Source organism: Octopus bimaculoides, chromosome 5 (assembly GCF_001194135.2).
Source record: "Octopus bimaculoides isolate UCB-OBI-ISO-001 chromosome 5, ASM119413v2, whole genome shotgun sequence".
In the NCBI taxonomy this organism is placed as follows: Eukaryota; Metazoa; Mollusca; class Cephalopoda; order Octopoda; family Octopodidae; genus Octopus; species Octopus bimaculoides.
Genome location: NC_068985.1, coordinates 124840073 through 124854995, shown reverse-complemented (window position 1 = coordinate 124854995; position 14923 = coordinate 124840073). Strand labels below are relative to the sequence as shown.

Sequence of the window (14923 nt, the reverse complement as noted above, 5' to 3'; positions counted from 1 at the left end):
AAGAATCAAGTAAACAAGAGCGCAGTCAACACATGTTTCCTCGCAGATATTTCAAAGACTGTTACAATGGCAACGGGCAAAAGAGTCGTCATGTTTCAGCTAGTTACAATCAAAACGGACACGAATGTGTTTGTGGTTTACGATTGGCTAAAATTACCAAAATTTTCAAACTTTAATTACTAATAACTTTTTATTTATTGTTTTATAGCAAAAATTACTTGCATGTCATTAATTATCTTATAAAAGTGTATCATTACACTGAATATGAAATCAATTCGAACAGAAAATTGACGCTGGCAGCCGCTAGCAACCAAACAGAAAAGATTCGAAAAACTGAAGGACCTCTGCAATAAGTGTGTGAATGTGAGAGGGGAATATGTTGAATAAAATCATAGTTGACTGAACCTCCTGTATTTTCTTTTACTCAAAGCCAGGAACTCTTCAGCACAACCTCGTATGTATGTATATATGTATACACAACAGGATTCTGCACTGCCCCTCTACCAAATTCACTTACATGTACATAAATGTGTGTGTGTGTGTGTGTGTGTGTGTGTGTGTGTGTGTGTGTGTGTGGTAAGGCTCCAACGGGCAGAAAAGCACTCGATCAGCTAAGTGAATAAAGATAGTATTATAAAAAAAACTAAAATTCTTGTTAAATACAGCTACCCAGATTTTCCTGGTCGAAATAATAATTTATTTCGCCATTTTTACAAGCTGAAAACATGACTGTTTGAAAGTTGTCTTTTGAATAGATGCCGTTTATACAAGAGACACTGGTAAGGAAGAAAACAAGAACAAAAACACAAGGGAGATAATCAGTTCGATGCCAAGCCGACTTCAACACGACGTTAATGGTTTACTAAGTGTCCTGTGGTTTACTTTTAAATTCTGATAATATGCATTTCTTGAAATGTGGACATACAAAAAAAATCTTCTCCCTGGAAATTATGTATTCGTTGGAGATTCTCTAATTCTTTAAGAGATATAGTTTTTCAGAGGAACATACTGAACATTTATTAGACCCGTTAATATAGAGTCTGGTTTTGGAGAAGATTTTCTATGATATCAAAACTTCTCTTCAGATTAAAACCGAAAAGGTCGTTGAATGTCTCTTATCACGGTGACAAACATCCTTCGAATTTTAGGCGCATGCTACTAAACATTTAGTTACTACATTAACGATGATAACTATATTAATGATAATAAATTACATTTGAATTTTAGTACCACTTGCTATTTATTTTGAAATTGTTTTTCAGCTGGAATCCGGAATTCTTTCAAAGATACATAAGCACGAGGCGCAACCAATAGTTTGTCTGTGTCCACCAGCATCTCCAGCCACTTTCTCTGTTCCTCGAAGAAGCCAAATTCTCCAAAAGCTATCAGAATTCTGATGATTCCCTATTCGGATGTCTGCAAATAAACCAAACGTAGTCTTTTGGATTTTTTTTTTTTTTATCAAATTCAAAATAAAATTACAATTATGATGAATAGGATGTTATCCTCCTTGGTGTAGGGCTTCTCTATATTCCATAGTTAAACATAATGCAGCCGTATACATTAAGGTAAATGGTTATGACATTGCATTCTACCAGACTCCTAAAGAGAAGTCATCTATTCATTGATCAGACAGTATTCTGATAACAATACCACAGAAGGTGATATTTGATGCAAAAAAAAGAGTAAATGAAGATAATACAAAGAAACAGAAAGTTGATCATCCCGTCACCCCCGGTAAAATTCTTGCCAGATTTCTTAAGAATTAGCTATGTACATGTCGCTTCTGTCGCATTTGATTCACTTTTGATTCGTGTATTTCCAAATCAGTGAAAGACTGCTTCTACGACACATATAATGACACATAAACCTGATCCATCAAAATCCCGACCTGAGCCATTACTCAATACAATTAACAAATTTCTGGAACCATTTGCCTCTAAGTATCTACGAGTATATCAGCAAATATATATATATATAATTCGGCAATTCAGATTCAATTTACTTCTGATTCGCATTTCAGTTTCTGACCTCCCTATTTTTTCACATACATGGAACTATTGAGTGAGTGAAGTTCACAGGAGTAGATGGAAAACTTTTAAACGGTGGTAAAGCTACCTCACCAACAGATCCACCAAGGTCATTGTTTTTGCGCATGTTGATCCGTCATACATCAATGCCTCAGTCCAACTACTTTTCATACTTAGTTCAGTTTTGTTCTTAATCTTCATATATGTTCGGGCCTACTAAAAACGTTGTGCTGTGTAACCCAGCTGTGTAACCTCAGTATGGTTTCAATTTAGGACATAGTGAAAAAATGTTACTCTTTTGCACAATATTGAGCAATGCTCGCTGGTCTAGGGGTATGATACATGCTTTGGGTGCAAGAGGTCCCGGGTTCGAATACAGGACGAGCCTGTTTGATAAACATTTTGGCGGTGCCCAATACAGCCGTTGTCTAATGACTGAAGCAATTAAAGATAAATGAATATTAAATATAAATGAAACCGAAAAGAAAGAAAATGAACATAAATAAACAACAAAGATATTTTTAGAATAACTTACTGTATCAGATCGTTGATTCTGTCGTTACCATTTGGAAGATAAGACAGGCCATTCCATTATTAACCATAGGCATGCCAAGGAAATCCAGCATCACCGAGAAGCATCTTATCGCTATCCCTTCAAACTTCAGCTTTCTACGTTGCCTGGAGCACATTGGATACAGAGTACGGATTATTAATGATTTAATGACAAAGTGGAAAGTTCATTGGCAATATTTCTGTTGTAGTGAAAATGGTATACTCCTTCCCACGTAAGAAAGTGGTATGACTCAGCCACATAAAGTCAGACAGTCAGTCGTTGGTGGGGGTCAGTCGTAGTAGAGTCGTTGTACTCAGTGTCAGTTGGAGTCAGTGTCAGTTGGAGTCAGTGTCAGTTGGAGTCAGTGTCAGTTACGTGATATGTACGAGTTCGAGTTATCGTCAAGGTAAACGTTACAAAGTCGTCTCCCGGAGCTATCAGCGATGGCACGATAGACGAATATTTCATCAGAATATTTCATGGTCAGGAAACATTTAACTGAGACGTATAAAATGTTCTGAAGTGCAATCTGATTCATTATGGTACAGCAAAATTATATATCTATATGTATATTTGTATGTGTATATGACGTTTCAGCGTTGTTAGTGTACCTGGATATATATTACGAAACAGTTGTCAACAAAAGAAAAAAAAAAATACTTCACTCAATTCTCTTATTTTGTTCTGTCTGGAGACAGTTATAGTACTTTGGTATAACACACTCACCGGTTCAATTTCCACTCATTTATTCATTTATTCCAGAAAGATTTTTCCTTTTATCATATTTTCAAAAGTGTTCCAATGACCTTGTCCTTATCAATTAGTCAACATGATCTTCATACTAAAGCTTCATAATCGTTCGTTATACAATGCTATCTTATGTCCCTTCATTATACAACGCTAATATATAAACGTTCATTATGCAATACTAATTTTATAACTGTTCATTATGCTAAAGTACATTATACTAAAGTACATTATACTAAAGTATCTGCATTCTGTATATCATACTTAACGCCGATATACTGAAGATAGCTTGGAAATTGAGGTATTCGTCTCGAGAAAGAATCTCATATAGAGAGTTAAATAACGCTTCTTTGAAGGCCATCTGTTATTATATAATTCTATTTCATAATTATTTGTCATACAACACTACTCTATAAGCGTTCATTATAGCTTGCTATTTCTAATTGTCTATTATACAAATCTGCTTTATAATTGTTTACTGTACAATGGTACTCTATAATTCTTCATAATAGGACGCTTCTTTACAATTGTTTATTTTATTATTATTAATTTCTTATTCTATTTTATTATTATTTTATTAGTCTATTTTATTATTCCTTTATTTATTTCAGTCATTTTGACTGCGGCCATGCTGGAGCACCACCTTTTTAGTCGAAGAAATCGACCCCAGGACGTATTCTTTGTAAGCCTGGTACTTATTCTATCGCTCTCTTTTGCTGGGAAGGCTTTAGTTGGTCCGAGGCTATAGTAGAAGACACTCGCCCAAGGTACCACGCAGTAGGACTGAACCCGGAACCATGTGGTTGGGAAGCAAGCTTCTTATCACAAAACCACGCCTGCGCCTATACAACTCTATAACTGTTTATTATATAATTCCATTTTCCGATTGTTTATTATAGGACGCTACTTTATAACAGCTCATTATACAATTCTACTTTATATTGGTTCACCATATCATGCTCACAATGTAATATATCAGCTACTTACGGACATTTCTTAAGTTTCCAAATCATTATGTCACTTATATAGATTTTCTCTCTCTCTCTCTCTCTCTCTCTCTCTCTCTCTCTCTCTCTCTCTTCCTATTCAATGACGATTGAAATTGAATGTTCCTTTATGGTGTTATATTGCGCCTATTAATCTTTTGTATACGCATTGGCATTCCGCTAAATCATCCATAGATTTCTATGGTAAATACATACATGCTGACAAGCGGAATTAGCCAACACCAGTCGATAGGGCGGCTTTCACTGATGAAGCGTACCGTGTAGTCCGATAGATTCTCGCTTCGCTCATTAGGAGTTTTCTTCCCCTGTCAGCGCACTTCCAACAATACAACAATACAATCTAGGCGTCTATGTAGGTGTCTCAGCACACTTAGTCACATTCAGTGATTATTGAATGTTCCTTTGTGGTATTATATTGCGCCCAGCTGTTTATAATAATTAATTATACGATTAATTGTACGATTTCGGGTTTTGGTGCATAGCATCTTAATCGTGGCTTTTGGGTTGTTTTAACTCTTGTTTCTAGCAATAACTGGTGCTGGTCACTTTAGTGACCAGTATTAATTTTACCCTCTGTCACTTTAGTGACCTCTATTAATTTTGGTCACTTTAGTGATCTCTATTAATTTTGCCTTTACATTCAAATTGCTAATAAGCCACCCATTTAATTTGTTGTCTACACTTTTACTGTTTTGAAAATCAGCACAGGTTTTCAACGGTTTTTTTTATACAACTGACAGAGCTAGTTGAGTTTAACCCTAGGTGTTATGAGTCGCTGATGCTATGAATCAAAATCTGAAATCGATCGATTCGACTATGTACGCTGGAGGCTTACCTCCCTTAGTCAGTCATTAAGTACAGCGCTTTGTGGCTTTTGAGTTGTTCTAACTCTTGTTTCTAGCGATAGCTGGTGCCGGTCAGTACCCTCCGTCACTTTTGTGACCTTTATAAATTTGTATATAAAGATTATATTCTTCTACTACAACAGCTACTGCTCCTCTGAATTTTAGTGACTCTGTACTGCTCCCACTTAAACCCACAAATGTTATCTTTACTTCCACCACTTGCCACTCTCTAAAACTCAACACTAAACTCTTCTACAATCGCCCCTTACCAAAACTTTCATCCTTCTCCATTTTAAATTTATGCCAACCTCCGCCCCCCACCCGTTGCACTTCATTAGCCGCTTTAGCTATAACCATACACATCCATCATCAAACAGGCTCAGGAAGGTTCTCAGCCACTTATTCCATTTCTTTTTAAAATAAAATATCATACCTGTTGGTTTCCACCACGCTTTGGATTGGGACAATTCTTAAATAAATAAAAAAAATAATAATATTTATTTAATAATATATTTTGATTTTGGAAGCGATATTTTTTTTTATTGTTATTTATTATAGTTATTGATTTCAAATTTTGACACAAGGACAGCAATTTCGGGCGAGAGGACTAGTTGATTACATCGACCCAAGTTTTCAACTGATACTTATTTTATCAACGCCAAAAGATTGAAAGGAAAAGTCGACCTCAGCGGAATTTGAAATCAGAACGTAAAGACGGACTTAGTACCGCTGGGCATTCTTGTCCAGCGTGCTAACGATTCTGCCAGCTCGCTCCGTTGTTATCTTGTATATAATAAAACGCAATGTGACCCGTCGGTCATGCTAGAGCGAAAGAAGACTCAAACAACAAACGGAGTGAGAGTGAATGATGGTCAGAGGCAGTGAAGCAGGAGGACATCTTTCAAAAGTCTTGCTCTAAACACGCTGGTAGTTTATTCAAAATAAAACTGCAAATATTTATTGTAAATAGCATTTATTTTATCAGTTTCAATCACACACACACATGCACATACGCACAGATATATAAACAACAAAAAAAAGCGTCACCCTTTCAAAGCTTAGCCAGGCTCATGGGCCCGGTTTCCCGGTTTCTATGGCGTATGTGTTCCCCCGAGCTGGACGTGACGCCAGTCCATCGCAGCTTTTTACTCAAGAAACAGGAAGAAAGTTGGGGCGAAAGAATACAACAGGGGTCGCCACCACCTCCTGCCGTTTCTTTTTGAGTTTTATTCAAGTTCTTGAGAGAGTTCAAACTGGTCGCTAGCAAAGTGACAAAACGTTCTGAGTTAAGAGAGTTCCTGGTGTTTGCAAAGATGTGATTGAATTGTTGTGTTGATTGAAACACACACTCAAAAGTGCGCGACTGCTCATCTAAAGACTCTAAGAGGGAGAATCTTTGTAATGTCACACAAATCTTCCTTGTGTTGCAAATACTTCAGATTTGGAGAAAGCGCTTTAGTTTAATTTGTTCTTTCTTTGAAAAACCTAGTATTTCCAGGTTTTTGTGTAAATCTGTAGGTAAGTAGCCTAATTCACGTACGATGATAGATACAAAGGCCAGTCTAGCCTCCTTTGAGTGGCATGAGTCAGTTGTATCTGCTCATCACTTCTTACCCTACTCTGAAGATTTTATTGTTTTCATATTGAGTATGAATGGAATGTACTCATTTCTTTCTTTACTGCTCAGCAGTCGTTGTCTCAGTATTACAATGTGACATTGAAAGACTATTTGGATTGACATTATGCTTTTATGCTTCAGCTGCCATCTCTTCGTTTCACATAGATCATATCTGTGCTGCTATTGATACCAGTGGTGGTCAGTATTTTTCTAGTTTTGGTACCCAGGCTGCGGATCTCAATAATTGTCCAGTCGAATACTCCAAATGTTAGTACGAGCACTGGTGCTGCAAAGGCCTTGTTAAATACAAGCAGCTCTGAGTTTTATATTTTTCGGAGTCTGCAGAAGAACTCTTTTCTTATTCTGGTTTTACTCACAGCATCATCGATTCCGAGATATTTATAGTTTTTATCATAAGAGGTAGGGAAATTAGATAAGCCAGTGATTCATACGTTCTCTGTCTGGTCGATAACCATTCCTTCGTTGACTGTCATGTATGAGCATTTATTTCGCCCAAACTGTTTCTATGTCCAGTGAGAATGTTGTGACTAATTGTCTTTTGATGTTGTTCTTGTAACCAGAATATAACTTTAGATCATCAACAAAAAATGTCTTGGTGATATTAATTTTATCTTTTTTTTGGCATATCCCATCATGTAGCCTTGGCATTTTGTTAACAAACAATATTGCAAATAAACTATTACCGTGGAATATACCTGTTGATAACTTAATTCTGTTTGTAACCATAGGTATTGCTGAAGTAGTTGTCAGTGCTTTGTTCTATTGTAATGATTCTACCATTCATAAGCGTAGAACAGAGTCGAACGCCTTCTCGTAGTCTATCCGTATTGTTGAGAGATTATTGTTAAGAGATTACTGTCACTTAGTTTTCTTCAAGATAACTTTGTTAATGAGGAGGTGTCCAGCACAGCTCCAGGCTCTTCGTTTTCCTCCTGTCTGTTCATCAGTTATCACACCATTTGTTTTGCAATGGTCTTAGAGAAGCATATTCAGACAACCTGTATGCAGTATGTACTCAGTGTTCAAGTATGCTATGGCTCTGTAGTTTTTTGCCACACGGGTTTCTTTGTTCTTAGGGACAATAGTAATCCGTCAACCAATTTAGTATATCTAGCTTCGCGTCTATTTTTTTCAACATGTTCCTGAGAATCTCCCTGTAGATCGTGAGATTCTTGTACGAGTAACCTACTATCTGGCCTCTCCCCAGTGATTTTCCATTCGGTAGTTTCCTATGTATGCATGCATGCATGCATGTATGTATATATCCACATACAGAGACAGACAGACAGACAGACAGACCAGCAGGCAGGCCGACAGGCAGGTGGATGGTTAGACGGACAGACGGACAGTCACATAAAATACAGGCAAGGCAGGTAGGCAGACAGACAGATAGGTTGGTAGATAGATAGATAGATAGATAGATAGATAGATAGATAGATAGATAGATAGATAGATAGATTACAACATTTTGATCTACCAATACCCCTACCTAAACAACGACTTTCTCTATCCGAAAGGGATTCTCAACCTAATATTTACGTTATTATTTATAGTTTTAAGGGATGCACTACGAGGTCCAATTTTCCAAAGAAGAATTCTTTCATGTTCTCTCGAAAGCAACAATGCTCAAAACTGCCATCACCTTCACAAGAAGCAAACCTGCTATGTTACCCAAAACACCATGAAAACCCTCAAGCTCAACAACAACAAAAAAACAACAGCAACAGCGAACTACCAAACACACAAAAAAGTCATCAATTTCAACATTATAAACAAAATGAACAGTGGTCGGAAGGACTACGGACAAAAATATAAAGACTAAACGGAAACAAGAGGAGAAGTTGAGAAAATGTTATTCCTAAAATCCTTAAAGACAGATTAATCATCAATAAAAACGTCAAGAGATATTTAACGTACTCTCTTGGAAAATTTCTCAAGGAATACTGAGATTTTTATAACAAGACTCTATTACAAGGACCTTTTAAGGGATTCTAGAAAAGGATACTGACTATCCGCCTTCTCAATGACGAAGGAGAGTAAATTCTCCTATTTTCTCTTAAGCAAATTGGTGTCACTCAAAGTAGGGTGTGCAAATGCTACATTTTCTGATGTCCCTTTTGAAGCAAGATAACTTGTTCAACGGCCTCACTAAACATAGATATAGTAGCCTTTATCGAGATCAGAATTTCTAAAATGCATGCAATCAATCCCATTTTTGACAAGGTACACTCCTCTTGAGGCCTGAGAGAAATGGACACTGGAGTGGCCGTGATTTTCTGACAATCGTTATGCTTAGAGCTAGAAATAATCATCCTGGAACCAGTCCTTTAGCCAGTGATTTTGGATGTAAAAGATAGTAAAGACAGTACCTTCAAACTAGAAGCCATCTATGCGATCACCGGAGGATGACTAGACGTTTTTAGACGTCTACGAAACGTTGAGGGGACATACTTCTTATTACTAGTAGGAAACTGGAATTGCATTTTAGACGCACGATGGGATTGTGTCGGTTAGACTCATACATTTTCAGCTGTCTGATAGGTACCAACTGAATCTCTCAAATGTGCCAGCGTGTACAAATAGCACACACAAAAGGCCACCCAGATCGTACCAAGTAGAGTGTTCGTCAGTTTATCAAATAGAAATAGCGTATTTTAAACTGGTCAGTTACACAGTCCACAAATTTTGTGATCTGCGCTGTCGACTTAGAAAGAACTCATAGACAAGCATCCAGTTACTGGATGAGTCTTTCCCCGAGCGCAAGGGCTACAGAGGTAAATTAGTAAGCTAGTCAAGCATCACTTAATGGGACAATTGTCAACAACAGGTGATGGGCTGGCCTTAAGAGGAGCGATTAAATATAAGTTGGAAGCATTTAGAAAATTGCTAGTGTGAGAGAGAAATAGATTAGAGAGGAAGCAAAATAGCAAGCTAGAAGAAGTGACTGACGTCCTAGCGGCAAGAATGACCCTCAACCGTTTCTTCAATACGAAACACAAAAACTGCGTTGCCAGAGATAGTACTCGAGCAATAAAACAAGACGGAATGAATGCCTTTCGGTGGGCACAGCTGGTAAAGTACGATGTGGTAACAAAGCCACGATTTGACGAAACAATATGGGCGCGTACTATTCGATTCAAAGCAGATGTATGTGGCATTCCAACAGCAATTTTTGCTCGACTGTTTGGAGTAAGCGACAGGTCAAATAAGGCAATGGATTTCAGTGCCTACCTCAGCAATCTGTAGCGGCTCTCGGTATAAGGTACAAGGCTAATTATAGCAACTGAGATACAGGTGGTGGTGAGTGATTGTGCCAAGGACAAATCGCTTCGTTTAAATGGTCTGCACTATGATTTTTATGGTTTCATGCCTTACTTGTTTGGGGACTTCCTACCGAACGTCTACCGGAAACTGATTGCAAAATGAGAGAATTTCCTGTACTGTAGATGACGGTGTGTTCACGCTGTTGAGTAAGGACGCCAACAAAGAGGACATTAAAGAGAATTTGTGGTCTATGACCGTGCTAAATGCAGGGCTTAAGATTTTGGCTAAGGTGTTAGTAGATACGTTGGAACTTGATGTCAGTGAAGTGATTGAGGAAGTACAAATGTCTGAGATCCCCGATAGATCCATCTAGAGCATTTCTACTTCATGTGAACCTTCATAGAGAGAATGGGAAATAAATCTGACTTTGGTTGGGCACTAATTTATTTCGATCAGTCGAAAGCTTTTAATAGGCTGACTGTCACTACTTAGCAACAGGTCTAAAAGCGGCCGGTTTCAGACCCGTTTTCAGAGTCTAACTATTGAGCCTTGCTCCAGGACTCGTTTGGCCAGATTGGACCATCTACTTCTCTGCTTCCTGTAGAAGGGACGCGTCCCAGTGGTTAGGCGGTTCATCTGTTGCCAACACCCTCAGGAAAGCGGACTCGGATTGTTGTGGCTGCTACTGTGCAGACACGCGCTAAAACTGCTGCATCACTTGCAGAGTTTACTCCACGGTGAACAGGTATGGTCTCCGTTTCTAATGCAAGTTTTCCTGCAACTTATTTGTTTAATGAAGCAGCAGTCATATGTCAAGAGCAGATCATTTGGGCGCCTGACATCTGCTATCTACCAGTCGAGTAATGCAGTCGAGAGAAGTTGCACTTTAGCAATATATAGAGCGATAATCATGATAAGAAAGGTAACCTCAGGGAAACTCTAGGCATCGACGAAGACAAACTAGCTGAATTGTTTCAAAAGAATTTCTAGTTAGGAAATATGTTGCGTAGCTTACCAAAGTCCTTGACCTGGCAGTGCTACCTAAGGGCACTACTGGTTCGAGATAAACTCTGCAAGCGCGCAAGAGCCACCAAGAGAAACTGTCCGAAATGTGTGCAGTAAGACAAAACTACTGCACTCACTCGTGCAATATTCAGAGCATTGTTCACATGTGCAGTTATGTTGAACAGATGTTGTTGCGAGCAAAACAAATTCGGCTATCGGCCGGGTCCATCATGAAGACCGCCCTGTAGGACAGGCATTATTCCACTATTTGGTAGCTATGGCGAAAAATGTGTGGTTGTCGAGTCTGACAGGGTTAAGCACAGATACCTTTTTATTTGGTCGGGCCCTCATCAACTTTTTCATATTTCACTTGAAAAGAAAAGTGAGGGCGAAGAGCGATGTGCTCTCCCCAAGCGAATTTTTCAAAAGGTGGGTGACTGGCAAAAATGGTCAGGTCGAAAGGAACTACTCTAAGCATGCGACTGTAGAGTAGAGAATAAGAGATCGGCGAGAGTTTGTGCACTTCGTGGTCAGGTAGACCGTGGATCTGTGGAGTCCCTTGATTTATCTAAGCTGGAGGCATCATTCATGGTTTCACATTTTGTATACTGTGCATACTTTTCTTATTTTCTTCCCCTCATTTTTTTAAATATTTAAACTCCCACACACAAATTGCAAAATATCCTTGTAATGTCCTTCTCATCAGACGCTAAGAAGCTATTATAGTTATTTGCAGTTTTGAGTTAAAATTTTGCCGAAGTCCACTTTGCCTTTCATTCTTTCGGAGTCGTTGAAATAAGTACCAGTCACATATTGGGTTTAATGTAATCGTCTAAACCTCTCTCCCAAAATTTCAGTCTTTGTGCTTATAACAGAAAGGAATATTAATTGCAGTTCACTTGTTATTTGGATATTATTTCAAACAGCAACTTTTATTGAACATTTTGGATCCTCTACCGCGGCTAGACAAGGTCAGGTTTTTAAAATTATTTCCAGATTTATTTCAGTTCCACATTACACGGGGACCGCGCTCAAAAGAAGTTACATTGAACAAAATAATTATCTAACTAAAACGAATATCACAAGATATTAGTTTCAGATTTTGGCAGAAGACCAGCAATTTCAGAAGAGAGGGATTGTCGATTATATCGACCTCAGTATTCAACTGGTATCTAATTTATCGACTCCGAAAGGATGAAAGACAAAATCGACCTCGGCAGAATTTGAACTCAGAACGTAAACACAGACGAAATGTCGCTAAGAATTTTACCCGGCTTGCTAACGATTCTGCCAGCTCACCGCCTTAATATCACAAAATATTAACGATCACATAGGAATTGCAAAATATGAAAACAAATGATGACATTTCAACAAAGCAAAAGAGCATGACACACAACACGCTTGACCTTAGAAAAGAGCAACAACAGCAGGACCCAATTAAGCGAGACAGCCCTATACAGCAGTACAAACCTATCCACTTGCGTGTATGGAGACCGGATGGAAGATTAAGGCGACCTGTAGACATTTGAGAAAAGTAAAAAAAATATCGTTATATTTTTTCTTGCCAAATAAGCACACGCAGTATATATTCAGTCTTGACTCGTTTATTATTGTTCTTATTTTATCTTATGTCCATTGTCTGGAAATCTTTCGTCACACATTTGTGACCTCTTCAGTGGCTCTTCCATCCACGTGTATCCTCCTGTTCTGTTTAGTCCATTTTGTCTCTCTATGATGTATATCCTTATCTGACAGATGTGTATCCATGATGTGTAATCCTTACCTGGCAGATAGGGATACACGTCATAGAAAGACAGAATGGACTAAACAGAACAGAAAGATACACGTGGATGGAAGAGCCGCTGAAGAGGTGACAGATGTGTGATGAAAGATATCCAGACAATGAACGTAAGATAAAATAAGATCAATAATAAACGAATGAAGAACGAATATACACTGCGCGTGTTTATTTAGCAATAAAAAAAATAACCGTCCCGAAATACAATAGCTGTTTCAACACAGTTTCACATCAGGAATTTTGCAAAACAAATTCATAACGTAAAAATAAAAAAAAGACACTAAAATCTTTTCAAAGTGGTTTTAAATAAGTACGAGTATGGATACGATTATTTCTGCGATGAGGAGAAGCTTACCTCCTGTGAATAGGATCTCGTCTTTTTGGGGCTGAAATGAACTTCACAACCATTCGAAAAACCAAATAAGACGTAATAAAAGCCTGGAAGTAAGCAACACTGACAACAATTTTCAGATGAGCCTATATTTGATTGCAAATATTTGCTAGAAAAAGCAGCCAAATCTATGGCAAACCACATTTCACTGTTTTAGACAAGGAAGAACAAATGCATTGGATATTGGCTAGAATACCTCTGGTTTTAATATTTCTCCTCAATCCAGGGTGATCGGGAGTGGGGTTTAATAACAACACCAACCACGACAAAAACCATTAATCACCAAGCACACCAATAAAGAAATGTACACTTACCACATAATGTTTAATAAAGATTTCAGTTAGTATAAATAACAAAGTCAGAAACTGCCAAAATAACATCAATATCGGGGCTAGATGAATCATTCTGGAATTTATCCGCGTGCTCGTCTGTCTTTGTCTCTATGATTCTCTGGGACCTTTTCTCTCTGATTTACTCTTCGGAAATAAAATCCAGGCCTTTATCTGTGGAAAACCTCTTAACAAAAGTCAGAGACTTATTTAGTTGAAATTCTGTGAACTAAAAAGATTTATCACTTCTGAATTCTTTATTTATTTTTCTTTCTTAACTCAACTGTGTTTCCGAGTATTTACAATAATAAAAATGTTAATAATTATTGAAGAAGTGAAAATGAGAAGCCTTTATAAGATCTTGTGAATAGGAGAGGAATACAAATGAAAAGAAAGAGAAAGGCAATATGTCAGGATCAATATTCAAACAAAATCATTAATTCTTTCTTAATCAGATAGAAAACATCTTGTTGTAAGGTGACATCACACTTCAACCATCAGCAAGTCGTCTACTTATTCGAAAAGTTTTGTTTCTAGTCGTAGCTAGAAATTCTAACTTCAATGTTTGGAATTGGGTTCTTATTAAATAAGCAACATAATTTGTAGGACATAAGAAAAATATATATTTTAGTTTGTTTCGTTGTTTTTTACTTTCCTATTTCTTTCGTCACGTTTTTAAGGAGTGGACTATTTGCTGCTTTTGTTATTTTCTTTCACACCCAGAAATCCGTCAGTCGTATATTGCTTGAACAAAATTCATAAATTCTGTGCGTGCTATATATATATATATCTTTGGACTGTTCCTTTTTAAAGCGACTAAACAACAGAAATTCCAGTAGGCTCCGCAGCTAATACCTTTGATTAGTTGAAGAAGACTACGAAAAGTTAAACAACAAAGTTAACTCCGAATGTTGCTACAAACCAGCGTCGTTGTTATAGTAACTCAAACTTGAAATTTCAAAATTTATCACTAACGTAAAACACACCGCATCAAGTTTGTTCCATCTTCTGCAGCTTGCCTCCCCGCCACCACCAGCATCAACAACTTTCATTTCTTTTCCTTTTTTCTTTTTCTTTCGTTTTCAGTTTCTTTTTTTATTTAAATGTTATCACTTTATTTTCCTGCATGCAAAGGGGGAAAAGAGTTGTATTAACATTCATGTAAATGTTTCACTGCAATTGCTAAGTACATTAGCAAAAAGTGAAAAACATGAAATAAAAAGTAAACAAACCATTTATTCATAGGCATGTCTCAACACCCATTGGTCAGGATTTACAATTTGGTGTATTTCAGAATGTTATAACTTAATGAAGG

General features: G+C 37.5%; 1 long non-coding RNA gene across 1 annotated transcript; it reads right to left on the bottom strand.

Annotated features, from left to right (window-relative positions):
- Positions 1 to 1215: 1215 nt before the first annotated feature.
- On the bottom strand, positions 1216 to 14544 carry LOC106873636 (uncharacterized). The gene is made up of 4 exons (XR_001409904.1): positions 13594 to 14544; positions 5616 to 5651; positions 2566 to 2708; positions 1216 to 1416 (listed from the first exon to the last, which is right to left on the bottom strand). It is a non-coding gene; the product is annotated as an uncharacterized LOC106873636 (long non-coding RNA).
- Between the last annotated feature and the right edge of the window lie 379 nt (positions 14545 to 14923).